Genomic DNA, 26,246 nt, shown 5'->3' on the forward strand with positions numbered 1-26,246 from the left:
AGTGATAATGAGCTCATTGATTAAATGCAATTAATGAATAGATTGCCACCTCTTGTTGTGTGTCGTCTGTGTTTCTGTGTTTCCGGCATTTCACATTGGAACACCTCATTCACCTTCCTTGTCTTCTCTCCGCCCTCCCTTTTAGGTAAGTTAAAGAGCTGCACCTGAGCCAGCCACTGATTGATTGATTGATTGATTGATTGATTGATTGATTGATTGATTGATTGATGCAGCACAACAGTCAAATAGTGGAGTGGAGTAGGGGAACAGCAAACAGCCAATAAAGCAGCCCGCCCGCTCGCCTGCCCGCCACAATGGACCTACCTGTGTACACTAGATGGATGTGATGGAATGTACTGTCGTCCCTACATTTCAAGAAGAAGTAAGAATTGCAGTTGCAACAAAGCCTTGCTTGCCTACAAAGAGAGCAGCAATTTGGATTTGTTACTATGTTACCTAGAAGAATAACAAACTGTGCAAGGATGGAGGTTGTAGGAGCAAGGAGAAGTTGTCTGTAAAGTTGGTGTCCATTTTGCAGTCCCTTGTCTCCCTCTTGTGGCCTCCTGGAGGCAACTAGCTGTGCAAAAAAAAGACAGCCTGGCGGCCGGCTGTTGCAGTGTTGCCCTCTCAGGCAACACTGAGTGACTGACTGAGCCTCACCGTCTTATATAAAGTTCAGACGGAACTTTGCACGTGTCATAGTGGAGCCCTCAGGATTCCAGAGCCAGCTTTCTGACATCATAATGGGGCCTCAGAGATAAAAGCCTGGGCCCAGGCAGTGTTGGTCAGTGCTGCTCAGCAGGCAGCACTGGACTGGACTGGATTACAGCTGATACAAGGTGTGAAGGAACAAGGGGTGGCTGTGGGCATGCACTTGCTGCCGCTGCCAGTGTTTATCTGCATGGCAGCAGGGCATTTGGGCGTTGCCAGGAAGGCGTTTTTATGTAGATTCCTCCTCTTTCAGCACTGCATTGTGGTGCAAGCAAAAGAAGCAAATCCTGTCTGGCTTCCTCTCCGGCCTTTATTCACCTCCCGTGTAGCTGTGAGTGTGTGAGCCTGCAGGGCCCCATGGAATTGCCTAGAAGTAGGCTGAATCGCTGCAAGGGCTGAACAGCAGTATCGGGCAGGCTCGGGCAACGTGCGGCCCGTTCGGGTTATCGCTTCTCGGCCTTTTGGCTAAGATCAAGTGTAGTATCTGTTCTTATCAGTTTAATATCTGATACGTCCCCTATCTGGGGACCATATATTAAATGGATTTTTAGAACAGGGAGATGGAAATAGAGCTTGCTCTGTCCACTCCACGCATTGACCTGGTATTGCAGTATTTCCAGGACCGGTGCACCCTTTCCTTATGTGTTGACTAAAAGCAGATTCCAAAAGTGTTTTTTGTCTTTGCTATTGTTTCTGTCTTTCTGAAGGGATCTCCCCTTTTAATCCCATTATTTCAACACCTGTTGGACAATGCATGAGTGATAATGAGCTCATTGATTAAATGCAATTAATGAATAGATTGCCACCTCTTGTTGTGTGTCGTCTGTGTTTCTGTGTTTCCGGCATTTCACATTGGAACACCTCATTCACCTTCCTTGTCTTCTCTCCGCCCTCCCTTTTAGGTAAGTTAAAGAGCTGCACCTGAGCCAGCCACTGATTGATTGATTGATTGATTGATTGATTGATTGATTGATTGATTGATGCAGCACAACAGTCAAATAGTGGAGTGGAGTAGGGGAACAGCAAACAGCCAATAAAGCAGCCCGCCCGCTCGCCTGCCCGCCACAATGGACCTACCTGTGTACACTAGATGGATGTGATGGAATGTACTGTCGTCCCTACATTTCAAGAAGAAGTAAGAATTGCAGTTGCAACAAAGCCTTGCTTGCCTACAAAGAGAGCAGCAATTTGGATTTGTTACTATGTTACCTAGAAGAATAACAAACTGTGCAAGGATGGAGGTTGTAGGAGCAAGGAGAAGTTGTCTGTAAAGTTGGTGGATGCCTATTTTCCATTTTGCAGTCCCTTGTCTCCCTCTTGTGGCCTCCTGGAGGCAACTAGCTGTGCAAAAAAAAGACAGCCTGGCGGCCGGCTGTTGCAGTGTTGCCCTCTCAGGCAACACTGAGTGACTGACTGAGCCTCACCGTCTTATATAAAGTTCAGACGGAACTTTGCACGTGTCATAGTGGAGCCCTCAGGATTCCAGAGCCAGCTTTCTGACATCATAATGGGGCCTCAGAGATAAAAGCCTGGGCCCAGGCAGTGTTGGTCAGTGCTGCTCAGCAGGCAGCACTGGACTGGACTGGATTACAGCTGATACAAGGTGTGAAGGAACAAGGGGTGGCTGTTGGCATGCACTTGCTGCCGCTGCCAGTGTTTATCTGCATGGCAGCAGGGCATTTGGGCGTTGCCAGGAAGGCGTTTTTATGTAGATTCCTCCTCTTTCAGCACTGCATTGTGGTGCAAGCAAAAGAAGCAAATCCTGTCTGGCTTCCTCTCCGGCCTTTATTCACCTCCCGTGTAGCTGTGAGTGTGTGAGCCTGCAGGGCCCCATGGAATTGCCTAGAAGTAGGCTGAATCGCTGCAAGGGCTGAACAGCAGTATCGGGCAGGCTCGGGCAACGCGCGGCCCGTTCGGGTTATCGCTTCTCGGCCTTTTGGCTAAGATCAAGTGTAGTATCTGTTCTTATCAGTTTAATATCTGATACGTCCCCTATCTGGGGACCATATATTAAATGGATTTTTAGAACAGGGAGATGGAAATAGAGCTTGCTCTGTCCACTCCACGCATTGACCTGGTATTGCAGTATTTCCAGGACCGGTGCACCCTTTCCTTATGTGTTGACTAAAAGCAGATTCCAAAAGTGTTTTTTGTCTTTGCTATTGTTTCTGTCTTTCTGAAGGGATCTCCCCTTTTAATCCCATTATTTCAACACCTGTTGGACAATGCATGAGTGATAATGAGCTCATTGATTAAATGCAATTAATGAATAGATTGCCACCTCTTGTTGTGTGTCGTCTGTGTTTCTGTGTTTCCGGCATTTCACATTGGAACACCTCATTCACCTTCCTTGTCTTCTCTCCGCCCTCCCTTTTAGGTAAGTTAAAGAGCTGCACCTGAGCCAGCCACTGATTGATTGATTGATTGATTGATTGATTGATTGATTGATTGATTGATTGATTGATTGATGCAGCACAACAGTCAAATAGTGGAGTGGAGTAGGGGAACAGCAAACAGCCAATAAAGCAGCCCGCCCGCTCGCCTGCCCGCCACAATGGACCTACCTGTGTACACTAGATGGATGTGATGGAATGTACTGTCGTCCCTACATTTCAAGAAGAAGTAAGAATTGCAGTTGCAACAAAGCCTTGCTTGCCTACAAAGAGAGCAGCAATTTGGATTTGTTACTATGTTACCTAGAAGAATAACAAACTGTGCAAGGATGGAGGTTGTAGGAGCAAGGAGAAGTTGTCTGTAAAGTTGGTGGATGCCTATTTTCCATTTTGCAGTCCCTTGTCTCCCTCTTGTGGCCTCCTGGAGGCAACTAGCTGTGCAAAAAAAAGACAGCCTGGCGGCCGGCTGTTGCAGTGTTGCCCTCTCAGGCAACACTGAGTGACTGACTGAGCCTCACCGTCTTATATAAAGTTCAGACGGAACTTTGCACGTGTCATAGTGGAGCCCTCAGGATTCCAGAGCCAGCTTTCTGACATCATAATGGGGCCTCAGAGATAAAAGCCTGGGCCCAGGCAGTGTTGGTCAGTGCTGCTCAGCAGGCAGCACTGGACTGGACTGGATTACAGCTGATACAAGGTGTGAAGGAACAAGGGGTGGCTGTGGGCATGCACTTGCTGCCGCTGCCAGTGTTTATCTGCATGGCAGCAGGGCATTTGGGCGTTGCCAGGAAGGCGTTTTTATGTAGATTCCTCCTCTTTCAGCACTGCATTGTGGTGCAAGCAAAAGAAGCAAATCCTGTCTGGCTTCCTCTCCGGCCTTTATTCACCTCCCGTGTAGCTGTGAGTGTGTGAGCCTGCAGGGCCCCATGGAATTGCCTAGAAGTAGGCTGAATCGCTGCAAGGGCTGAACAGCAGTATCGGGCAGGCTCGGGCAACGCGCGGCCCGTTCGGGTTATCGCTTCTCGGCCTTTTGGCTAAGATCAAGTGTAGTATCTGTTCTTATCAGTTTAATATCTGATACGTCCCCTATCTGGGGACCATATATTAAATGGATTTTTAGAACAGGGAGATGGAAATAGAGCTTGCTCTGTCCACTCCACGCATTGACCTGGTATTGCAGTATTTCCAGGACCGGTGCACCCTTTCCTTATGTGTTGACTAAAAGCAGATTCCAAAAGTGTTTTTTGTCTTTGCTATTGTTTCTGTCTTTCTGAAGGGATCTCCCCTTTTAATCCCATTATTTCAACACCTGTTGGACAATGCATGAGTGATAATGAGCTCATTGATTAAATGCAATTAATGAATAGATTGCCACCTCTTGTTGTGTGTCGTCTGTGTTTCTGTGTTTCCGGCATTTCACATTGGAACACCTCATTCACCTTCCTTGTCTTCTCTCCGCCCTCCCTTTTAGGTAAGTTAAAGAGCTGCACCTGAGCCAGCCACTGATTGATTGATTGATTGATTGATTGATTGATTGATTGATTGATTGATTGATTGATTGATGCAGCACAACAGTCAAATAGTGGAGTGGAGTAGGGGAACAGCAAACAGCCAATAAAGCAGCCCGCCCGCTCGCCTGCCCGCCACAATGGACCTACCTGTGTACACTAGATGGATGTGATGGAATGTACTGTCGTCCCTACATTTCAAGAAGAAGTAAGAATTGCAGTTGCAACAAAGCCTTGCTTGCCTACAAAGAGAGCAGCAATTTGGATTTGTTACTATGTTACCTAGAAGAATAACAAACTGTGCAAGGATGGAGGTTGTAGGAGCAAGGAGAAGTTGTCTGTAAAGTTGGTGGATGCCTATTTTCCATTTTGCAGTCCCTTGTCTCCCTCTTGTGGCCTCCTGGAGGCAACTAGCTGTGCAAAAAAAAGACAGCCTGGCGGCCGGCTGTTGCAGTGTTGCCCTCTCAGGCAACACTGAGTGACTGACTGAGCCTCACCGTCTTATATAAAGTTCAGACGGAACTTTGCACGTGTCATAGTGGAGCCCTCAGGATTCCAGAGCCAGCTTTCTGACATCATAATGGGGCCTCAGAGATAAAAGCCTGGGCCCAGGCAGTGTTGGTCAGTGCTGCTCAGCAGGCAGCACTGGACTGGACTGGATTACAGCTGATACAAGGTGTGAAGGAACAAGGGGTGGCTGTGGGCATGCACTTGCTGCCGCTGCCAGTGTTTATCTGCATGGCAGCAGGGCATTTGGGCGTTGCCAGGAAGGCGTTTTTATGTAGATTCCTCCTCTTTCAGCACTGCATTGTGGTGCAAGCAAAAGAAGCAAATCCTGTCTGGCTTCCTCTCCGGCCTTTATTCACCTCCCGTGTAGCTGTGAGTGTGTGAGCCTGCAGGGCCCCATGGAATTGCCTAGAAGTAGGCTGAATCGCTGCAAGGGCTGAACAGCAGTATCGGGCAGGCTCGGGCAACGCGCGGCCCGTTCGGGTTATCGCTTCTCGGCCTTTTGGCTAAGATCAAGTGTAGTATCTGTTCTTATCAGTTTAATATCTGATACGTCCCCTATCTGGGGACCATATATTAAATGGATTTTTAGAACAGGGAGATGGAAATAGAGCTTGCTCTGTCCACTCCACGCATTGACCTGGTATTGCAGTATTTCCAGGACCGGTGCACCCTTTCCTTATGTGTTGACTAAAAGCAGATTCCAAAAGTGTTTTTTGTCTTTGCTATTGTTTCTGTCTTTCTGAAGGGATCTCCCCTTTTAATCCCATTATTTCAACACCTGTTGGACAATGCATGAGTGATAATGAGCTCATTGATTAAATGCAATTAATGAATAGATTGCCACCTCTTGTTGTGTGTCGTCTGTGTTTCTGTGTTTCCGGCATTTCACATTGGAACACCTCATTCACCTTCCTTGTCTTCTCTCCGCCCTCCCTTTTAGGTAAGTTAAAGAGCTGCACCTGAGCCAGCCACTGATTGATTGATTGATTGATTGATTGATTGATTGATTGATTGATTGATTGATTGATTGATGCAGCACAACAGTCAGTCAAATAGTGGAGTGGAGTAGGGGAACAGCAAACAGCCAATAAAGCAGCCCGCCCGCTCGCCTGCCCGCCACAATGGACCTACCTGTGTACACTAGATGGATGTGATGGAATGTACTGTCGTCCCTACATTTCAAGAAGAAGTAAGAATTGCAGTTGCAACAAAGCCTTGCTTGCCTACAAAGAGAGCAGCAATTTGGATTTGTTACTATGTTACCTAGAAGAATAACAAACTGTGCAAGGATGGAGGTTGTAGGAGCAAGGAGAAGTTGTCTGTAAAGTTGGTGGATGCCTATTTTCCATTTTGCAGTCCCTTGTCTCCCTCTTGTGGCCTCCTGGAGGCAACTAGCTGTGCAAAAAAAAGACAGCCTGGCGGCCGGCTGTTGCAGTGTTGCCCTCTCAGGCAACACTGAGTGACTGACTGAGCCTCACCGTCTTATATAAAGTTCAGACGGAACTTTGCACATGTCATAGTGGAGCCCTCAGGATTCCAGAGCCAGCTTTCTGACATCATAATGGGGCCTCAGAGATAAAAGCCTGGGCCCAGGCAGTGTTGGTCAGTGCTGCTCAGCAGGCAGCACTGGACTGGACTGGATTACAGCTGATACAAGGTGTGAAGGAACAAGGGGTGGCTGTGGGCATGCACTTGCTGCCGCTGCCAGTGTTTATCTGCATGGCAGCAGGGCATTTGGGCGTTGCCAGGAAGGCGTTTTTATGTAGATTCCTCCTCTTTCAGCACTGCATTGTGGTGCAAGCAAAAGAAGCAAATCCTGTCTGGCTTCCTCTCCGGCCTTTATTCACCTCCCGTGTAGCTGTGAGTGTGTGAGCCTGCAGGGCCCCATGGAATTGCCTAGAAGTAGGCTGAATCGCTGCAAGGGCTGAACAGCAGTATCGGGCAGGCTCGGGCAACGCGCGGCCCGTTCGGGTTATCGCTTCTCGGCCTTTTGGCTAAGATCAAGTGTAGTATCTGTTCTTATCAGTTTAATATCTGATACGTCCCCTATCTGGGGACCATATATTAAATGGATTTTTAGAACAGGGAGATGGAAATAGAGCTTGCTCTGTCCACTCCACGCATTGACCTGGTATTGCAGTATTTCCAGGACCGGTGCACCCTTTCCTTATGTGTTGACTAAAAGCAGATTCCAAAAGTGTTTTTTGTCTTTGCTATTGTTTCTGTCTTTCTGAAGGGATCTCCCCTTTTAATCCCATTATTTCAACACCTGTTGGACAATGCATGAGTGATAATGAGCTCATTGATTAAATGCAATTAATGAATAGATTGCCACCTCTTGTTGTGTGTCGTCTGTGTTTCTGTGTTTCCGGCATTTCACATTGGAACACCTCATTCACCTTCCTTGTCTTCTCTCCGCCCTCCCTTTTAGGTAAGTTAAAGAGCTGCACCTGAGCCAGCCACTGATTGATTGATTGATTGATTGATTGATTGATTGATTGATTGATTGATTGATGCAGCACAACAGTCAAATAGTGGAGTGGAGTAGGGGAACAGCAAACAGCCAATAAAGCAGCCCGCCCGCTCGCCTGCCCGCCACAATGGACCTACCTGTGTACACTAGATGGATGTGATGGAATGTACTGTCGTCCCTACATTTCAAGAAGAAGTAAGAATTGCAGTTGCAACAAAGCCTTGCTTGCCTACAAAGAGAGCAGCAATTTGGATTTGTTACTATGTTACCTAGAAGAATAACAAACTGTGCAAGGATGGAGGTTGTAGGAGCAAGGAGAAGTTGTCTGTAAAGTTGGTGGATGCCTATTTTCCATTTTGCAGTCCCTTGTCTCCCTCTTGTGGCCTCCTGGAGGCAACTAGCTGTGCAAAAAAAAGACAGCCTGGCGGCCGGCTGTTGCAGTGTTGCCCTCTCAGGCAACACTGAGTGACTGACTGAGCCTCACCGTCTTATATAAAGTTCAGACGGAACTTTGCACGTGTCATAGTGGAGCCCTCAGGATTCCAGAGCCAGCTTTCTGACATCATAATGGGGCCTCAGAGATAAAAGCCTGGGCCCAGGCAGTGTTGGTCAGTGCTGCTCAGCAGGCAGCACTGGACTGGACTGGATTACAGCTGATACAAGGTGTGAAGGAACAAGGGGTGGCTGTGGGCATGCACTTGCTGCCGCTGCCAGTGTTTATCTGCATGGCAGCAGGGCATTTGGGCGTTGCCAGGAAGGCGTTTTTATGTAGATTCCTCCTCTTTCAGCACTGCATTGTGGTGCAAGCAAAAGAAGCAAATCCTGTCTGGCTTCCTCTCCGGCCTTTATTCACCTCCCGTGTAGCTGTGAGTGTGTGAGCCTGCAGGGCCCCATGGAATTGCCTAGAAGTAGGCTGAATCGCTGCAAGGGCTGAACAGCAGTATCGGGCAGGCTCGGGCAACGCGCGGCCCGTTCGGGTTATCGCTTCTCGGCCTTTTGGCTAAGATCAAGTGTAGTATCTGTTCTTATCAGTTTAATATCTGATACGTCCCCTATCTGGGGACCATATATTAAATGGATTTTTAGAACAGGGAGATGAAAATAGAGCTTGCTCTGTCCACTCCACGCATTGACCTGGTATTGCAGTATTTCCAGGACCGGTGCACCCTTTCCTTATGTGTTGACTAAAAGCAGATTCCAAAAGTGTTTTTTGTCTTTGCTATTGTTTCTGTCTTTCTGAAGGGATCTCCCCTTTTAATCCCATTATTTCAACACCTGTTGGACAATGCATGAGTGATAATGAGCTCATTGATTAAATGCAATTAATGAATAGATTGCCACCTCTTGTTGTGTGTCGTCTGTGTTTCTGTGTTTCCGGCATTTCACATTGGAACACCTCATTCACCTTCCTTGTCTTCTCTCCGCCCTCCCTTTTAGGTAAGTTAAAGAGCTGCACCTGAGCCAGCCACTGATTGATTGATTGATTGATTGATTGATTGATTGATTGATTGATTGATTGATGCAGCACAACAGTCAAATAGTGGAGTGGAGTAGGGGAACAGCAAACAGCCAATAAAGCAGCCCGCCCGCTCGCCTGCCCGCCACAATGGACCTACCTGTGTACACTAGATGGATGTGATGGAATGTACTGTCGTCCCTACATTTCAAGAAGAAGTAAGAATTGCAGTTGCAACAAAGCCTTGCTTGCCTACAAAGAGAGCAGCAATTTGGATTTGTTACTATGTTACCTAGAAGAATAACAAACTGTGCAAGGATGGAGGTTGTAGGAGCAAGGAGAAGTTGTCTGTAAAGTTGGTGGATGCCTATTTTCCATTTTGCAGTCCCTTGTCTCCCTCTTGTGGCCTCCTGGAGGCAACTAGCTGTGCAAAAAAAAGACAGCCTGGCGGCCGGCTGTTGCAGTGTTGCCCTCTCAGGCAACACTGAGTGACTGACTGAGCCTCACCGTCTTATATAAAGTTCAGACGGAACTTTGCACGTGTCATAGTGGAGCCCTCAGGATTCCAGAGCCAGCTTTCTGACATCATAATGGGGCCTCAGAGATAAAAGCCTGGGCCCAGGCAGTGTTGGTCAGTGCTGCTCAGCAGGCAGCACTGGACTGGACTGGATTACAGCTGATACAAGGTGTGAAGGAACAAGGGGTGGCTGTGGGCATGCACTTGCTGCCGCTGCCAGTGTTTATCTGCATGGCAGCAGGGCATTTGGGCGTTGCCAGGAAGGCGTTTTTATGTAGATTCCTCCTCTTTCAGCACTGCATTGTGGTGCAAGCAAAAGAAGCAAATCCTGTCTGGCTTCCTCTCCGGCCTTTATTCACCTCCCGTGTAGCTGTGAGTGTGTGAGCCTGCAGGGCCCCATGGAATTGCCTAGAAGTAGGCTGAATCGCTGCAAGGGCTGAACAGCAGTATCGGGCAGGCTCGGGCAACGCGCGGCCCGTTCGGGTTATCGCTTCTCGGCCTTTTGGCTAAGATCAAGTGTAGTATCTGTTCTTATCAGTTTAATATCTGATACGTCCCCTATCTGGGGACCATATATTAAATGGATTTTTAGAACAGGGAGATGGAAATAGAGCTTGCTCTGTCCACTCCACGCATTGACCTGGTATTGCAGTATTTCCAGGACCGGTGCACCCTTTCCTTATGTGTTGACTAAAAGCAGATTCCAAAAGTGTTTTTTGTCTTTGCTATTGTTTCTGTCTTTCTGAAGGGATCTCCCCTTTTAATCCCATTATTTCAACACCTGTTGGACAATGCATGAGTGATAATGAGCTCATTGATTAAATGCAATTAATGAATAGATTGCCACCTCTTGTTGTGTGTCGTCTGTGTTTCTGTGTTTCCGGCATTTCACATTGGAACACCTCATTCACCTTCCTTGTCTTCTCTCCGCCCTCCCTTTTAGGTAAGTTAAAGAGCTGCACCTGAGCCAGCCACTGATTGATTGATTGATTGATTGATTGATTGATTGATTGATTGATTGATGCAGCACAACAGTCAAATAGTGGAGTGGAGTAGGGGAACAGCAAACAGCCAATAAAGCAGCCCGCCCGCTCGCCTGCCCGCCACAATGGACCTACCTGTGTACACTAGATGGATGTGATGGAATGTACTGTCGTCCCTACATTTCAAGAAGAAGTAAGAATTGCAGTTGCAACAAAGCCTTGCTTGCCTACAAAGAGAGCAGCAATTTGGATTTGTTACTATGTTACCTAGAAGAATAACAAACTGTGCAAGGATGGAGGTTGTAGGAGCAAGGAGAAGTTGTCTGTAAAGTTGGTGGATGCCTATTTTCCATTTTGCAGTCCCTTGTCTCCCTCTTGTGGCCTCCTGGAGGCAACTAGCTGTGCAAAAAAAAGACAGCCTGGCGGCCGGCTGTTGCAGTGTTGCCCTCTCAGGCAACACTGAGTGACTGACTGAGCCTCACCGTCTTATATAAAGTTCAGACGGAACTTTGCACATGTCATAGTGGAGCCCTCAGGATTCCAGAGCCAGCTTTCTGACATCATAATGGGGCCTCAGAGATAAAAGCCTGGGCCCAGGCAGTGTTGGTCAGTGCTGCTCAGCAGGCAGCACTGGACTGGACTGGATTACAGCTGATACAAGGTGTGAAGGAACAAGGGGTGGCTGTGGGCATGCACTTGCTGCCGCTGCCAGTGTTTATCTGCATGGCAGCAGGGCATTTGGGCGTTGCCAGGAAGGCGTTTTTATGTAGATTCCTCCTCTTTCAGCACTGCATTGTGGTGCAAGCAAAAGAAGCAAATCCTGTCTGGCTTCCTCTCCGGCCTTTATTCACCTCCCGTGTAGCTGTGAGTGTGTGAGCCTGCAGGGCCCCATGGAATTGCCTAGAAGTAGGCTGAATCGCTGCAAGGGCTGAACAGCAGTATCGGGCAGGCTCGGGCAACGCGCGGCCCGTTCGGGTTATCGCTTCTCGGCCTTTTGGCTAAGATCAAGTGTAGTATCTGTTCTTATCAGTTTAATATCTGATACGTCCCCTATCTGGGGACCATATATTAAATGGATTTTTAGAACAGGGAGATGGAAATAGAGCTTGCTCTGTCCACTCCACGCATTGACCTGGTATTGCAGTATTTCCAGGACCGGTGCACCCTTTCCTTATGTGTTGACTAAAAGCAGATTCCAAAAGTGTTTTTTGTCTTTGCTATTGTTTCTGTCTTTCTGAAGGGATCTCCCCTTTTAATCCCATTATTTCAACACCTGTTGGACAATGCATGAGTGATAATGAGCTCATTGATTAAATGCAATTAATGAATAGATTGCCACCTCTTGTTGTGTGTCGTCTGTGTTTCTGTGTTTCCGGCATTTCACATTGGAACACCTCATTCACCTTCCTTGTCTTCTCTCCGCCCTCCCTTTTAGGTAAGTTAAAGAGCTGCACCTGAGCCAGCCACTGATTGATTGATTGATTGATTGATTGATTGATTGATTGATTGATTGATTGATTGATTGATTGATTGATTGATGCAGCACAACAGTCAAATAGTGGAGTGGAGTAGGGGAACAGCAAACAGCCAATAAAGCAGCCCGCCCGCTCGCCTGCCCGCCACAATGGACCTACCTGTGTACACTAGATGGATGTGATGGAATGTACTGTCGTCCCTACATTTCAAGAAGAAGTAAGAATTGCAGTTGCAACAAAGCCTTGCTTGCCTACAAAGAGAGCAGCAATTTGGATTTGTTACTATGTTACCTAGAAGAATAACAAACTGTGCAAGGATGGAGGTTGTAGGAGCAAGGAGAAGTTGTCTGTAAAGTTGGTGGATGCCTATTTTCCATTTTGCAGTCCCTTGTCTCCCTCTTGTGGCCTCCTGGAGGCAACTAGCTGTGCAAAAAAAAGACAGCCTGGCGGCCGGCTGTTGCAGTGTTGCCCTCTCAGGCAACACTGAGTGACTGACTGAGCCTCACCGTCTTATATAAAGTTCAGACGGAACTTTGCACGTGTCATAGTGGAGCCCTCAGGATTCCAGAGCCAGCTTTCTGACATCATAATGGGGCCTCAGAGATAAAAGCCTGGGCCCAGGCAGTGTTGGTCAGTGCTGCTGGACTGGATTACAGCTGATACAAGGTGTGAAGGAACAAGGGGTGGCTGTGGGCATGCACTTGCTGCCGCTGCCAGTGTTTATCTGCATGGCAGCAGGGCATTTGGGCGTTGCCAGGAAGGCGTTTTTATGTAGATTCCTCCTCTTTCAGCACTGCATTGTGGTGCAAGCAAAAGAAGCAAATCCTGTCTGGCTTCCTCTCCGGCCTTTATTCACCTCCCGTGTAGCTGTGAGTGTGTGAGCCTGCAGGGCCCCATGGAATTGCCTAGAAGTAGGCTGAATCGCTGCAAGGGCTGAACAGCAGTATCGGGCAGGCTCGGGCAACGCGCGGCCCGTTCGGGTTATCGCTTCTCGGCCTTTTGGCTAAGATCAAGTGTAGTATCTGTTCTTATCAGTTTAATATCTGATACGTCCCCTATCTGGGGACCATATATTAAATGGATTTTTAGAACAGGGAGATGGAAATAGAGCTTGCTCTGTCCACTCCACGCATTGACCTGGTATTGCAGTATTTCCAGGACCGGTGCACCCTTTCCTTATGTGTTGACTAAAAGCAGATTCCAAAAGTGTTTTTTGTCTTTGCTATTGTTTCTGTCTTTCTGAAGGGATCTCCCCTTTTAATCCCATTATTTCAACACCTGTTGGACAATGCATGAGTGATAATGAGCTCATTGATTAAATGCAATTAATGAATAGATTGCCACCTCTTGTTGTGTGTCGTCTGTGTTTCTGTGTTTCCGGCATTTCACATTGGAACACCTCATTCACCTTCCTTGTCTTCTCTCCGCCCTCCCTTTTAGGTAAGTTAAAGAGCTGCACCTGAGCCAGCCACTGATTGATTGATTGATTGATTGATTGATTGATTGATTGATTGATGCAGCACAACAGTCAAATAGTGGAGTGGAGTAGGGGAACAGCAAACAGCCAATAAAGCAGCCCGCCCGCTCGCCTGCCCGCCACAATGGACCTACCTGTGTACACTAGATGGATGTGATGGAATGTACTGTCGTCCCTACATTTCAAGAAGAAGTAAGAATTGCAGTTGCAACAAAGCCTTGCTTGCCTACAAAGAGAGCAGCAATTTGGATTTGTTACTATGTTACCTAGAAGAATAACAAACTGTGCAAGGATGGAGGTTGTAGGAGCAAGGAGAAGTTGTCTGTAAAGTTGGTGGATGCCTATTTTCCATTTTGCAGTCCCTTGTCTCCCTCTTGTGGCCTCCTGGAGGCAACTAGCTGTGCAAAAAAAAGACAGCCTGGCGGCCGGCTGTTGCAGTGTTGCCCTCTCAGGCAACACTGAGTGACTGACTGAGCCTCACCGTCTTATATAAAGTTCAGACGGAACTTTGCACGTGTCATAGTGGAGCCCTCAGGATTCCAGAGCCAGCTTTCTGACATCATAATGGGGCCACAGAGATAAAAGCCTGGGCCCAGGCAGTGTTGGTCAGTGCTGCTCAGCAGGCAGCACTGGACTGGACTGGATTACAGCTGATACAAGGTGTGAAGGAACAAGGGGTGGCTGTGGGCATGCACTTGCTGCCGCTGCCAGTGTTTATCTGCATGGCAGCAGGGCATTTGGGCGTTGCCAGGAAGGCGTTTTTATGTAGATTCCTCCTCTTTCAGCACTGCATTGTGGTGCAAGCAAAAGAAGCAAATCCTGTCTGGCTTCCTCTCCGGCCTTTATTCACCTCCCGTGTAGCTGTGAGTGTGTGAGCCTGCAGGGCCCCATGGAATTGCCTAGAAGTAGGCTGAATCGCTGCAAGGGCTGAACAGCAGTATCGGGCAGGCTCGGGCAACGCACGGCCCGTTCGGGTTATCGCTTCTCGGCCTTTTGGCTAAGATCAAGTGTAGTATCTGTTCTTATCAGTTTAATATCTGATACGTCCCCTATCTGGGGACCATATATTAAATGGATTTTTAGAACAGGGAGATGGAAATAGAGCTTGCTCTGTCCACTCCACGCATTGACCTGGTATTGCAGTATTTCCAGGACCGGTGCACCCTTTCCTTATGTGTTGACTAAAAGCAGATTCCAAAAGTGTTTTTTGTCTTTGCTATTGTTTCTGTCTTTCTGAAGGGATCTCCCCTTTTAATCCCATTATTTCAACACCTGTTGGACAATGCATGAGTGATAATGAGCTCATTGATTAAATGCAATTAATGAATAGATTGCCACCTCTTGTTGTGTGTCGTCTGTGTTTCTGTGTTTCCGGCATTTCACATTGGAACACCTCATTCACCTTCCTTGTCTTCTCTCCGCCCTCCCTTTTAGGTAAGTTAAAGAGCTGCACCTGAGCCAGCCACTGATTGATTGATTGATTGATTGATTGATTGATTGATTGATTGATTGATTGATGCAGCACAACAGTCAAATAGTGGAGTGGAGTAGGGGAACAGCAAACAGCCAATAAAGCAGCCCGCCCGCTCGCCTGCCCGCCACAATGGACCTACCTGTGTACACTAGATGGATGTGATGGAATGTACTGTCGTCCGTACATTTCAAGAAGAAGTAAGAATTGCAGTTGCAACAAAGCCTTGCTTGCCTACAAAGGGAGCAGCAATTTGGATTTGTTACTATGTTACCTAGAAGAATAACAAACTGTGCAAGGATGGAGGTTGTAGGAGCAAGGAGAAGTTGTCTGGAAAGTTGGTGGATGCCTATTTTCCATTTTGCAGTCCCTTGTCTCCCTCTTGTGGCCTCCTGGAGGCAACTAGCTGTGCAAAAAAAAGACAGCCTGGCGGCCGGCTGTTGCAGTGTTGCCCTCTCAGGCAACACTGAGTGACTGACTGAGCCTCACCGTCTTATATAAAGTTCAGACGGAACTTTGCACGTGTCATAGTGGAGCCCTCAGGATTCCAGAGCCAGCTTTCTGACATCATAATGGGGCCTCAGAGATAAAAGCCTGGGCCCAGGCAGTGTTGGTCAGTGCTGCTCAGCAGGCAGCACTGGACTGGACTGGATTACAGCTGATACAAGGTGTGAAGGAACAAGGGGTGGCTGTGGGCATGCACTTGCTGCCGCTGCCAGTGTTTATCTGCATGGCAGCAGGGCATTTGGGCGTTGCCAGGAAGGCGTTTTTATGTAGATTCCTCCTCTTTCAGCACTGCATTGTGGTGCAAGCAAAAGAAGCAAATCCTGTCTGGCTTCCTCTCCGGCCTTTATTCACCTCCCGTGTAGCTGTGAGTGTGTGAGCCTGCAGGGCCCCATGGAATTGCCTAGAAGTAGGCTGAATCGCTGCAAGGGCTGAACAGCAGTATCGGGCAGGCTCGGGCAACGCGCGGCCCGTTCGGGTTATCGCTTCTCGGCCTTTTGGCTAAGATCAAGTGTAGTATCTGTTCTTATCAGTTTAATATCTGATACGTCCCCTATCTGGGGACCATATATTAAATGGATTTTTAGAACAGGGAGATGGAAATAGAGCTTGCTCTGTCCACTCCACGCATTGACCTGGTATTGCAGTATTTCCAGGACCGGTGCACCCTTTCCTTATGTGTTGACTAAAAGCAGATTCCAAAAGTGTTTTTTGTCTTTGCTATTGTTTCAGTCTTTCTGAAGGGATCTCCCCTTTTAATCCCATTATTTCAACACCTGTTGGACAATGCATGAGTGATAATGAGCTCATTGATTAAATGCAATTAATGAATAGATTGACACCTCTTGTTGTGTGTCGTCTGTGTTTCTGTGTTTCCGGCATTTCACATTGGAACACCTCATTCACCTTCCTTGTCTTCTCTCCGCCCTCCCTTTTAGGTAAGTTAAAGAGCTGCACCTGAGCCAGCCACTGATTGATTGATTGATTGATTGATTGATTGATTGATTGATTGATTGATTGATTGATTGATGCAGCACAACAGTCAAATAGTGGAGTGGAGTAGGGGAACAGCAAACAGCCAATAAAGCAGCCCGCCCGCTCGCCTGCCCGCCACAATGGACCTACCTGTGTACACTAGATGGATGTGATGGAATGTACTGTCGTCCCTACATTTCAAGAAGAAGTAAGAATTGCAGTTGCAACAAAGCCTTGCTTGCCTACAAAGAGAGCAGCAATTTGGATTTGTTACTATGTTACCTAGAAGAATAACAAACTGTGCAAGGATGGAGGTTGTAGGAGCAAGGAGAAGTTGTCTGTAAAGTTGGTGGATGCCTATTTTCCATTTTGCAGTCCCTTGTCTCCCTCTTGTGGCCTCCTGGAGGCAACTAGCTGTGCAAAAAAAAGACAGCCTGGCGGCCGGCTGTTGCAGTGTTGCCCTCTCAGGCAACACTGAGTGACTGACTGAGCCTCACCGTCTTATATAAAGTTCAGACGGAACTTTGCACGTGTCATAGTGGAGCCCTCAGGATTCCAGAGCCAGCTTTCTGACATCATAATGGGGCCACAGAGATAAAAGCCTGGGCCCAGGCAGTGTTGGTCAGTGCTGCTCAGCAGGCAGCACTGGACTGGACTGGATTACAGCTGATACAAGGTGTGAAGGAACAAGGGGTGGCTGTGGGCATGCACTTGCTGCCGCTGCCAGTGTTTATCTGCATGGCAGCAGGGCATTTGGGCGTTGCCAGGAAGGCGTTTTTATGTAGATTCCTCCTCTTTCAGCACTGCATTGTGGTGCAAGCAAAAGAAGCAAATCCTGTCTGGCTTCCTCTCCGGCCTTTATTCACCTCCCGTGTAGCTGTGAGTGTGTGAGCCTGCAGGGCCCCATGGAATTGCCTAGAAGTAGGCTGAATCGCTGCAAGGGCTGAACAGCAGTATCGGGCAGGCTCGGGCAACGCGCGGCCCGTTCGGGTTATCGCTTCTCGGCCTTTTGGCTAAGATCAAGTGTAGTATCTGTTCTTATCAGTTTAATATCTGATACGTCCCCTATCTGGGGACCATATATTAAATGGATTTTTAGAACAGGGAGATGGAAATAGAGCTTGCTCTGTCCACTCCACGCATTGACCTGGTATTGCAGTATTTCCAGGACCGGTGCACCCTTTCCTTATGTGTTGACTAAAAGCAGATTCCAAAAGTGTTTTTTGTCTTTGCTATTGTTTCTGTCTTTCTGAAGGGATCTCCCCTTTTAATCCCATTATTTCAACACCTGTTGGACAATGCATGAGTGATAATGAGCTCATTGATTAAATGCAATTAATGAATAGATTGCCACCTCTTGTTGTGTGTCGTCTGTGTTTCTGTGTTTCCGGCATTTCACATTGGAACACCTCATTCACCTTCCTTGTCTTCTCTCCGCCCTCCCTTTTAGGTAAGTTAAAGAGCTGCACCTGAGCCAGCCACTGATTGATTGATTGATTGATTGATTGATTGATTGATTGATTGATTGATTGATTGATTGATTGATTGATGCAGCACAACAGTCAAATAGTGGAGTGGAGTAGGGGAACAGCAAACAGCCAATAAAGCAGCCCGCCCACTCGCCTGCCCGCCACAATGGACCTACCTGTGTACACTAGATGGATGTGATGGAATGTACTGTCGTCCCTACATTTCAAGAAGAAGTAAGAATTGCAGTTGCAACAATGCCTTGCTTGCCTACAAAGAGAGCAGCAATTTGGATTTGTTACTATGTTACCTAGAAGAATAACAAACTGTGCAAGGATGGAGGTTGTAGGAGCAAGGAGAAGTTGTCTGTAAAGTTGGTGGATGCCTATTTTCCATTGTGCAGTCCCTTGTCTCCCTCTTGTGGCCTCCTGGAGGCAACTAGCTGTGCAAAAAAAAGACAGCCTGGCGGCCGGCTGTTGCAGTGTTGCCCTCTCAGGCAACACTGAGTGACTGACTGAGCCTCACCGTCTTATATAAAGTTCAGACGGAACTTTGCACGTGTCATAGTGGAGCCCTCAGGATTCCAGAGCCAGCTTTCTGACATCATAATGGGGCCTCAGAGATAAAAGCCTGGGCCCAGGCAGTGTTGGTCAGTGCTGCTCAGCAGGCAGCACTGGACTGGACTGGATTACAGCTGATACAAGGTGTGAAGGAACAAGGGGTGGCTGTGGGCATGCACTTGCTGCCGCTGCCAGTGTTTATCTGCATGGCAGCAGGGCATTTGGGCGTTGCCAGGAAGGCGTTTTTATGTAGATTCCTCCTCTTTCAGCACTGCATTGTGGTGCAAGCAAAAGAAGCAAATCCTGTCTGGCTTCCTCTCCGGCCTTTATTCACCTCCCGTGTAGCTGTGAGTGTGTGAGCCTGCAGGGCCCCATGGAATTGCCTAGAAGTAGGCTGAATCGCTGCAAGGGCTGAACAGCAGTATCGGGCAGGCTCGGGCAACGCGCGGCCCGTTCGGGTTATCGCTTCTCGGCCTTTTGGCTAAGATCAAGTGTAGTATCTGTTCTTATCAGTTTAATATCTGATACGTCCCCTATCTGGGGACCATATATTAAATGGATTTTTAGAACAGGGAGATGGAAATAGAGCTTGCTCTGTCCACTCCACGCATTGACCTGGTATTGCAGTATTTCCAGGACCGGTGCACCCTTTCCTTATGTGTTGACTAAAAGCAGATTCCAAAAGTGTTTTTTGTCTTTGCTATTGTTTCTGTCTTTCTGAAGGGATCTCCCCTTTTAATCCCATTATTTCAACACCTGTTGGACAATGCATGAGTGATAATGAGCTCATTGATTAAATGCAATTAATGAATAGATTGCCACCTCTTGTTGTGTGTCGTCTGTGTTTCTGTGTTTCCGGCATTTCACATTGGAACACCTCATTCACCTTCCTTGTCTTCTCTCCGCCCTCCCTTTTAGGTAAGTTAAAGAGCTGCACCTGAGCCAGCCACTGATTGATTGATTGATTGATTGATTGATTGATTGATGCAGCACAACAGTCAAATAGTGGAGTGGAGTAGGGGAACAGCAAACAGCCAATAAAGCAGCCCGCCCGCTCGCCTGCCCGCCACAATGGACCTACCTGTGTACACTAGATGGATGTGATGGAATGTACTGTCGTCCGTACATTTCAAGAAGAAGTAAGAATTGCAGTTGCAACAAAGCCTTGCTTGCCTACAAAGGGAGCAGCAATTTGGATTTGTTACTATGTTACCTAGAAGAATAACAAACTGTGCAAGGATGGAGGTTGTAGGAGCAAGGAGAAGTTGTCTGGAAAGTTGGTGGATGCCTATTTTCCATTTTGCAGTCCCTTGTCTCCCTCTTGTGGCCTCCTGGAGGCAACTAGCTGTGCAAAAAAAAGACAGCCTGGCGGCCGGCTGTTGCAGTGTTGCCCTCTCAGGCAACACTGAGTGACTGACTGAGCCTCACCGTCTTATATAAAGTTCAGACGGAACTTTGCACGTGTCATAGTGGAGCCCTCAGGATTCCAGAGCCAGCTTTCTGACATCATAATGGGGCCTCAGAGATAAAAGCCTGGGCCCAGGCAGTGTTGGTCAGTGCTGCTCAGCAGGCAGCACTGGACTGGACTGGATTACAGCTGATACAAGGTGTGAAGGAACAAGGGGTGGCTGTGGGCATGCACTTGCTGCCGCTGCCAGTGTTTATCTGCATGGCAGCAGGGCATTTGGGCGTTGCCAGGAAGGCGTTTTTATGTAGATTCCTCCTCTTTCAGCACTGCATTGTGGTGCAAGCAAAAGAAGCAAATCCTGTCTGGCTTCCTCTCCGGCCTTTATTCACCTCCCGTGTAGCTGTGAGTGTGTGAGCCTGCAGGGCCCCATGGAATTGCCTAGAAGTAGGCTGAATCGCTGCAAGGGCTGAACAGCAGTATCGGGCAGGCTCGGGCAACGCGCGGCCCGTTCGGGTTATCGCTTCTCGGCCTTTTGGCTAAGATCAAGTGTAGTATCTGTTCTTATCAGTTTAATATCTGATACGTCCCCTATCTGGGGACCATATATTAAATGGATTTTTAGAACAGGGAGATGGAAATAGAGCTTGCTCTGTCCACTCCACGCATTGACCTGGTATTGCAGTATTTCCAGGACCGGTGCACCCTTTCCTTATGTGTTGACTAAAAGCAGATTCCAAAAGTGTTTTTTGTCTTTGCTATTGTTTCAGTCTTTCTGAAGGGATCTCCCCTTTTAATCCCATTATTTCAACACCTGTTGGACAATGCATGAGTGATAATGAGCTCATTGATTAAATGCAATTAATGAATAGATTGACACCTCTTGTTGTGTGTCGTCTGTGTTTCTGTGTTTCCGGCATTTCACATTGGAACACCTCATTCACCTTCCTTGTCTTCTCTCCGCCCTCCCTTTTAGGTAAGTTAAAGAGCTGCACCTGAGCCAGCCACTGATTGATTGATTGATTGATTGATTGATTGATTGATTGATTGATGCAGCACAACAGTCAAATAGTGGAGTGGAGTAGGGGAACAGCAAACAGCCAATAAAGCAGCCCGCCCGCTCGCCTGCCCGCCACAATGGACCTACCTGTGTACACTAGATGGATGTGATGGAATGTACTGTCGTCCCTACATTTCAAGAAGAAGTAAGAATTGCAGTTGCAACAAAGCCTTGCTTGCCTACAAAGAGAGCAGCAATTTGGATTTGTTACTATGTTACCTAGAAGAATAACAAACTGTGCAAGGATGGAGGTTGTAGGAGCAAGGAGAAGTTGTCTGTAAAGTTGGTGGATGCCTATTTTCCATTTTGCAGTCCCTTGTCTCCCTCTTGTGGCCTCCTGGAGGCAACTAGCTGTGCAAAAAAAAGACAGCCTGGCGGCCGGCTGTTGCAGTGTTGCCCTCTCAGGCAACACTGAGTGACTGACTGAGCCTCACCGTCTTATATAAAGTTCAGACGGAACTTTGCACGTGTCATAGTGGAGCCCTCAGGATTCCAGAGCCAGCTTTCTGACATCATAATGGGGCCACAGAGATAAAAGCCTGGGCCCAGGCAGTGTTGGTCAGTGCTGCTCAGCAGGCAGCACTGGACTGGACTGGATTACAGCTGATACAAGGTGTGAAGGAACAAGGGGTGGCTGTGGGCATGCACTTGCTGCCGCTGCCAGTGTTTATCTGCATGGCAGCAGGGCATTTGGGCGTTGCCAGGAAGGCGTTTTTATGTAGATTCCTCCTCTTTCAGCACTGCATTGTGGTGCAAGCAAAAGAAGCAAATCCTGTCTGGCTTCCTCTCCGGCCTTTATTCACCTCCCGTGTAGCTGTGAGTGTGTGAGCCTGCAGGGCCCCATGGAATTGCCTAGAAGTAGGCTGAATCGCTGCAAGGGCTGAACAGCAGTATCGGGCAGGCTCGGGCAACGCGCGGCCCGTTCGGGTTATCGCTTCTCGGCCTTTTGGCTAAGATCAAGTGTAGTATCTGTTCTTATCAGTTTAATATCTGATACGTCCCCTATCTGGGGACCATATATTAAATGGATTTTTAGAACAGGGAGATGGAAATAGAGCTTGCTCTGTCCACTCCACGCATTGACCTGGTATTGCAGTATTTCCAGGACCGGTGCACCCTTTCCTTATGTGTTGACTAAAAGCAGATTCCAAAAGTGTTTTTTGTCTTTGCTATTGTTTCTGTCTTTCTGAAGGGATCTCCCCTTTTAATCCCATTATTTCAACACCTGTTGGACAATGCATGAGTGATAATGAGCTCATTGATTAAATGCAATTAATGAATAGATTGCCACCTCTTGTTGTGTGTCGTCTGTGTTTCTGTGTTTCCGGCATTTCACATTGGAACACCTCATTCACCTTCCTTGTCTTCTCTCCGCCCTCCCTTTTAGGTAAGTTAAAGAGCTGCACCTGAGCCAGCCACTGATTGATTGATTGATTGATTGATTGATTGATTGATTGATTGATTGATTGATTGATTGATTGATGCAGCACAACAGTCAAATAGTGGAGTGGAGTAGGGGAACAGCAAACAGCCAATAAAGCAGCCCGCCCACTCGCCTGCCCGCCACAATGGACCTACCTGTGTACACTAGATGGATGTGATGGAATGTACTGTCGTCCCTACATTTCAAGAAGAAGTAAGAATTGCAGTTGCAACAATGCCTTGCTTGCCTACAAAGAGAGCAGCAATTTGGATTTGTTACTATGTTACCTAGAAGAATAACAAACTGTGCAAGGATGGAGGTTGTAGGAGCAAGGAGAAGTTGTCTGTAAAGTTGGTGGATGCCTATTTTCCATTTTGCAGTCCCTTGTCTCCCTCTTGTGGCCTCCTGGAGGCAACTAGCTGTGCAAAAAAAAGACAGCCTGGCGGCCGGCTGTTGCAGTGTTGCCCTCTCAGGCAACACTGAGTGACTGACTGAGCCTCACCGTCTTATATAAAGTTCAGACGGAACTTTGCACGTGTCATAGTGGAGCCCTCAGGATTCCAGAGCCAGCTTTCTGACATCATAATGGGGCCTCAGAGATAAAAGCCTGGGCCCAGGCAGTGTTGGTCAGTGCTGCTCAGCAGGCAGCACTGGACTGGACTGGATTACAGCTGATACAAGGTGTGAAGGAACAAGGGGTGGCTGTGGGCATGCACTTGCTGCCGCTGCCAGTGTTTATCTGCATGGCAGCAGGGCATTTGGGCGTTGCCAGGAAGGCGTTTTTATGTAGATTCCTCCTCTTTCAGCACTGCATTGTGGTGCAAGCAAAAGAAGCAAATCCTGTCTGGCTTCCTCTCCGGCCTTTATTCACCTCCCGTGTAGCTGTGAGTGTGTGAGCCTGCAGGGCCCCATGGAATTGCCTAGAAGTAGGCTGAATCGCTGCAAGGGCTGAACAGCAGTATCGGGCAGGCTCGGGCAACGCGCGGCCCGTTCGGGTTATCGCTTCTCGGCCTTTTGGCTAAGATCAAGTGTAGTATCTGTTCTTATCAGTTTAATATCTGATACGTCCCCTATCTGGGGACCATATATTAAATGGATTTTTAGAACAGGGAGATGGAAATAGAGCTTGCTCTGTCCACTCCACGCATTGACCTGGTATTGCAGTATTTCCAGGACCGGTGCACCCTTTCCTTATGTGTTGACTAAAAGCAGATTCCAAAAGTGTTTTTTGTCTTTGCTATTGTTTCTGTCTTTCTGAAGGGATCTCCCCTTTTAATCCCATTATTTCAACACCTGTTGGACAATGCATGAGTGATAATGAGCTCATTGATTAAATGCAATTAATGAATAGATTGCCACCTCTTGTTGTGTGTCGTCTGTGTTTCTGTGTTTCCGGCATTTCACATTGGAACACCTCATTCACCTTCCTTGTCTTCTCTCCGCCCTCCCTTTTAGGTAAGTTAAAGAGCTGCACCTGAGCCAGCCACTGATTGATTGATTGATTGATTGATTGATTGATTGATTGATTGATTGATTGATGCAGCACAACAGTCAAATAGTGGAGTGGAGTAGGGGAACAGCAAACAGCCAATAAAGCAGCCCGCCCGCTCGCCTGCCCGCCACAATGGACCTACCTGTGTACACTAGATGGATGTGATGGAATGTACTGTCGTCCCTACATTTCAAGAAGAAGTAAGAATTGCAGTTGCAACAAAGCCTTGCTTGCCTACAAAGAGAGCAGCAATTTGGATTTGTTACTATGTTACCTAGAAGAATAACAAACTGTGCAAGGATGGAGGTTGTAGGAGCAAGGAGAAGTTGTCTGTAAAGTTGGTGGATGCCTATTTTCCATTTTGCAGTCCCTTGTCTCCCTCTTGTGGCCTCCTGGAGGCAACTAGCTGTGCAAAAAAAAGACAGCCTGGCGGCCGGCTGTTGCAGTGTTGCCCTCTCAGGCAACACTGAGTGACTGACTGAGCCTCACCGTCTTATATAAAGTTCAGACGGAACTTTGCACGTGTCATAGTGGAGCCCTCAGGATTCCAGAGCCAGCTTTCTGACATCATAATGGGGCCTCAGAGATAAAAGCCTGGGCCCAGGCAGTGTTGGTCAGTGCTGCTCAGCAGGCAGCACTGGACTGGACTGGATTACAGCTGATACAAGGTGTGAAGGAACAAGGGGTGGCTGTGGGCATGCACTTGCTGCCGCTGCCAGTGTTTATCTGCATGGCAGCAGGGCATTTGGGCGTTGCCAGGAAGGCGTTTTTATGTAGATTCCTCCTCTTTCAGCACTGCATTGTGGTGCAAGCAAAAGAAGCAAATCCTGTCTGGCTTCCTCTCCGGCCTTTATTCACCTCCCGTGTAGCTGTGAGTGTGTGAGCCTGCAGGGCCCCATGGAATTGCCTAGAAGTAGGCTGAATCGCTGCAAGGGCTGAACAGCAGTATCGGGCAGGCTCGGGCAACGCGCGGCCCGTTCGGGTTATCGCTTCTCGGCCTTTTGGCTAAGATCAAGTGTAGTATCTGTTCTTATCAGTTTAATATCTGATACGTCCCCTATCTGGGGACCATATATTAAATGGATTTTTAGAACAGGGAGATGGAAATAGAGCTTGCTCTGTCCACTCCACGCATTGACCTGGTATTGCAGTATTTCCAGGACCGGTGCACCCTTTCCTTATGTGTTGACTAAAAGCAGATTCCAAAAGTGTTTTTTGTCTTTGCTATTGTTTCTGTCTTTCTGAAGGGATCTCCCCTTTTAATCCCATTATTTCAACACCTGTTGGACAATGCATGAGTGATAATGAGCTCATTGATTAAATGCAATTAATGAATAGATTGCCACCTCTTGTTGTGTGTCGTCTGTGTTTCTGTGTTTCCGGCATTTCACATTGGAACACCTCATTCACCTTCCTTGTCTTCTCTCCGCCCTCCCTTTTAGGTAAGTTAAAGAGCTGCACCTGAGCCAGCCACTGATTGATTGATTGATTGATTGATTGATTGATTGATTGATTGATTGATTGATTGATTGATTGATGCAGCACAACAGTCAAATAGTGGAGTGGAGTAGGGGAACAGCAAACAGCCAATAAAGCAGCCCGCCCGCTCGCCTGCCCGCCACAATGGACCTACCTGTGTACACTAGATGGATGTGATGGAATGTACTGTCGTCCCTACATTTCAAGAAGAAGTAAGAATTGCAGTTGCAACAAAGCCTTGCTTGCCTACAAAGAGAGCAGCAATTTGGATTTGTTACTATGTTACCTAGAAGAATAACAAACTGTGCAAGGATGGAGGTTGTAGGAGCAAGGAGAAGTTGTCTGTAAAGTTGGTGGATGCCTATTTTCCATTTTGCAGTCCCTTGTCTCCCTCTTGTGGCCTCCTGGAGGCAACTAGCTGTGCAAAAAAAAGACAGCCTGGCGGCCGGCTGTTGCAGTGTTGCCCTCTCAGGCAACACTGAGTGACTGACTGAGCCTCACCGTCTTATATAAAGTTCAGACGGAACTTTGCACGTGTCATAGTGGAGCCCTCAGGATTCCAGAGCCAGCTTTCTGACATCATAATGGGGCCTCAGAGATAAAAGCCTGGGCCCAGGCAGTGTTGGTCAGTGCTGCTCAGCAGGCAGCACTGGACTGGACTGGATTACAGCTGATACAAGGTGTGAAGGAACAAGGGGTGGCTGTGGGCATGCACTTGCTGCCGCTGCCAGTGTTTATCTGCATGGCAGCAGGGCATTTGGGCGTTGCCAGGAAGGCGTTTTTATGTAGATTCCTCCTCTTTCAGCACTGCATTGTGGTGCAAGCAAAAGAAGCAAATCCTGTCTGGCTTCCTCTCCGGCCTTTATTCACCTCCCGTGTAGCTGTGAGTGTGTGAGCCTGCAGGGCC

General features: G+C 47.8%; 17 non-coding genes across 17 annotated transcripts; all 17 read left to right on the plus strand.

Annotated features, from left to right (window-relative positions):
* Nucleotides 1-1,156: 1,156 nt before the first annotated feature.
* Nucleotides 1,157-1,347, plus strand: LOC142724069 (U2 spliceosomal RNA). The gene has a single exon (XR_012875918.1). It is a non-coding gene; the product is annotated as a U2 spliceosomal RNA (small nuclear RNA).
* A 1,284-nt stretch (nt 1,348-2,631) lies between these two features.
* On the plus strand, nt 2,632-2,822 carry LOC142724071 (U2 spliceosomal RNA). Its single transcript, XR_012875919.1, has one exon. It is a non-coding gene; the product is annotated as a U2 spliceosomal RNA (small nuclear RNA).
* A 1,296-nt stretch (nt 2,823-4,118) lies between these two features.
* LOC142724072 (U2 spliceosomal RNA) lies at nt 4,119-4,309 on the plus strand. The gene has a single exon (XR_012875920.1). It is a non-coding gene; the product is annotated as a U2 spliceosomal RNA (small nuclear RNA).
* A 1,296-nt stretch (nt 4,310-5,605) lies between these two features.
* LOC142723870 (U2 spliceosomal RNA) lies at nt 5,606-5,796 on the plus strand. Its single transcript, XR_012875726.1, has one exon. It is a non-coding gene; the product is annotated as a U2 spliceosomal RNA (small nuclear RNA).
* A 1,300-nt stretch (nt 5,797-7,096) lies between these two features.
* Nucleotides 7,097-7,287, plus strand: LOC142723872 (U2 spliceosomal RNA). The gene has a single exon (XR_012875727.1). It is a non-coding gene; the product is annotated as a U2 spliceosomal RNA (small nuclear RNA).
* A 1,288-nt stretch (nt 7,288-8,575) lies between these two features.
* Nucleotides 8,576-8,766, plus strand: LOC142723869 (U2 spliceosomal RNA). The gene has a single exon (XR_012875725.1). It is a non-coding gene; the product is annotated as a U2 spliceosomal RNA (small nuclear RNA).
* Nucleotides 8,767-10,054: 1,288 nt separating this feature from the next.
* LOC142723873 (U2 spliceosomal RNA) lies at nt 10,055-10,245 on the plus strand. The gene has a single exon (XR_012875728.1). It is a non-coding gene; the product is annotated as a U2 spliceosomal RNA (small nuclear RNA).
* Nucleotides 10,246-11,529: 1,284 nt separating this feature from the next.
* Nucleotides 11,530-11,720, plus strand: LOC142723874 (U2 spliceosomal RNA). Its single transcript, XR_012875729.1, has one exon. It is a non-coding gene; the product is annotated as a U2 spliceosomal RNA (small nuclear RNA).
* A 1,289-nt stretch (nt 11,721-13,009) lies between these two features.
* Nucleotides 13,010-13,200, plus strand: LOC142723875 (U2 spliceosomal RNA). The gene has a single exon (XR_012875730.1). It is a non-coding gene; the product is annotated as a U2 spliceosomal RNA (small nuclear RNA).
* A 1,280-nt stretch (nt 13,201-14,480) lies between these two features.
* LOC142723877 (U2 spliceosomal RNA) lies at nt 14,481-14,671 on the plus strand. The gene has a single exon (XR_012875733.1). It is a non-coding gene; the product is annotated as a U2 spliceosomal RNA (small nuclear RNA).
* Nucleotides 14,672-15,959: 1,288 nt separating this feature from the next.
* LOC142723878 (U2 spliceosomal RNA) lies at nt 15,960-16,150 on the plus strand. The gene has a single exon (XR_012875734.1). It is a non-coding gene; the product is annotated as a U2 spliceosomal RNA (small nuclear RNA).
* A 1,296-nt stretch (nt 16,151-17,446) lies between these two features.
* Nucleotides 17,447-17,637, plus strand: LOC142723879 (U2 spliceosomal RNA). The gene has a single exon (XR_012875735.1). It is a non-coding gene; the product is annotated as a U2 spliceosomal RNA (small nuclear RNA).
* A 1,304-nt stretch (nt 17,638-18,941) lies between these two features.
* On the plus strand, nt 18,942-19,132 carry LOC142723880 (U2 spliceosomal RNA). Its single transcript, XR_012875736.1, has one exon. It is a non-coding gene; the product is annotated as a U2 spliceosomal RNA (small nuclear RNA).
* A 1,272-nt stretch (nt 19,133-20,404) lies between these two features.
* On the plus strand, nt 20,405-20,595 carry LOC142723881 (U2 spliceosomal RNA). The gene has a single exon (XR_012875737.1). It is a non-coding gene; the product is annotated as a U2 spliceosomal RNA (small nuclear RNA).
* A 1,280-nt stretch (nt 20,596-21,875) lies between these two features.
* Nucleotides 21,876-22,066, plus strand: LOC142723883 (U2 spliceosomal RNA). Its single transcript, XR_012875738.1, has one exon. It is a non-coding gene; the product is annotated as a U2 spliceosomal RNA (small nuclear RNA).
* Nucleotides 22,067-23,366: 1,300 nt separating this feature from the next.
* On the plus strand, nt 23,367-23,557 carry LOC142723884 (U2 spliceosomal RNA). Its single transcript, XR_012875739.1, has one exon. It is a non-coding gene; the product is annotated as a U2 spliceosomal RNA (small nuclear RNA).
* A 1,288-nt stretch (nt 23,558-24,845) lies between these two features.
* LOC142723885 (U2 spliceosomal RNA) lies at nt 24,846-25,036 on the plus strand. The gene has a single exon (XR_012875740.1). It is a non-coding gene; the product is annotated as a U2 spliceosomal RNA (small nuclear RNA).
* Nucleotides 25,037-26,246: the final 1,210 nt, after the last annotated feature.

The sequence above is a fragment of the Rhinoderma darwinii genome, unplaced genomic scaffold (genome assembly GCF_050947455.1).
Source record: "Rhinoderma darwinii isolate aRhiDar2 unplaced genomic scaffold, aRhiDar2.hap1 Scaffold_568, whole genome shotgun sequence".
NCBI classification, from domain to species: domain Eukaryota; kingdom Metazoa; phylum Chordata; class Amphibia; order Anura; family Rhinodermatidae; genus Rhinoderma; species Rhinoderma darwinii.